Here is a 1,273-nt window from a genome sequence, read left to right as displayed (position 1 = left end):
AACTCCCTAAAAATAGCTCAGCCCTGTGGCAGCGCTGTCCTGGGGGACGCAGAACTCCAGGAAAAAACTCTCGGAAAAGTCCCCGTCGGGGCCGCTTCTCCCGGTGATATTTTTAAAAAGGAAAAAAAAAAATTAAAAAAAAAAAAAACCGAAAAAAATCCTTTCCAAATGAGGTAGGAAGTGCTATTTTTGATCCATTCCTCACCAAAAAGTTGCTGCCCTGACCTGGATTTGGATTTTTTTCCGGGTGGGAATTTTCAGCTGGAGATTTTGGGTGTGGGAAAAGGGAGTGAAGAGGGGACAGTGAGGGACAGAGCCACGGGGCTCCCTCTGCTTTTCATCCAAAACCCTTAAATCTGAATTTTTTCACATCCAGAGCTGATCCTCAGCGGGATTTTGTGCCTGGATCCCCGTGGGGGAGAAAGGAAACTGAGGCACTGTGGATTCCTTGGATTTGGTTCTTTTTCTCGGATAAAACTGAGCTCGTTCTGCCTCTGCTTCGTTATCCTTCACCCCAAATTCCTCCTGACTGGAAAAATCCTCTCCTGTCGGGTTTGGGCTGCTCCAACACCGCRATTTTTGAAGGAATTTTCCCCAAATTTCCCGATCTCTGTCCGGGGAATCTTCAGAAACATCACCGGAAGGGTCACGGGGCGTTTGAGCGCTGAGCTGGCTCTTGGGACTGAAGGAAAGCAGCTTGAAATGGGATTTTGGGATGGAATTCCTGGCTGGGATGGAATTCCCGGAGGAGCTGTGGGTGTCCCTGGATCCCTGGCAGTGTCCCAGGCCAGGCTGGAGCCACCTGGGCCATGGAAAGTGTCCCTGCCCGTGGTGGCACCGGATGGGCTTTGAGGTCCCTCCAACCCCGACCATTCCAGGATTCCATGGGCTGGCTCAGATGGGATTTTGGGATGGGATTTTCCCTTTTGAGGGTGGGGAGGGGTTGGGATGGAATTCCCAGAGGAGCTGTGGGTGTCCCTGGATCCCTGGGGTGTCCCTGGCTGGGTTGGAGCACCCTGGGACAGCGGGAGGTGACCCTGGGGTGTCCCTGGGACAGTGGGAGGTGACCCTGGGGTGACAGGAATGACCTGGACCCTCTGGGATGTCCCTTCCCGCCCAACATCCCATCATTCCCCATCTCCGGGGTTCCATGGGATGCCCAGCCCGGCATTCCCCGGTGATGGATGGGATTTCTCCATGGGCTCAGCTCCTCCGGGTGGATCCGTGTCCCCATTCCCATCTCTGTCCTGTCCCCATTGCCACCCCGTCCCCA

Source organism: Malurus melanocephalus, unplaced genomic scaffold (assembly GCF_030028575.1).
Source record: "Malurus melanocephalus ecotype Western Australia unplaced genomic scaffold, MMel_1.1 scaffold_1375, whole genome shotgun sequence".
NCBI classification, from domain to species: Eukaryota; Metazoa; Chordata; class Aves; order Passeriformes; family Maluridae; genus Malurus; species Malurus melanocephalus.
The sequence above is the reverse complement of the archived record's forward strand: the minus strand, read 5'-3'. Positions refer to the sequence as shown.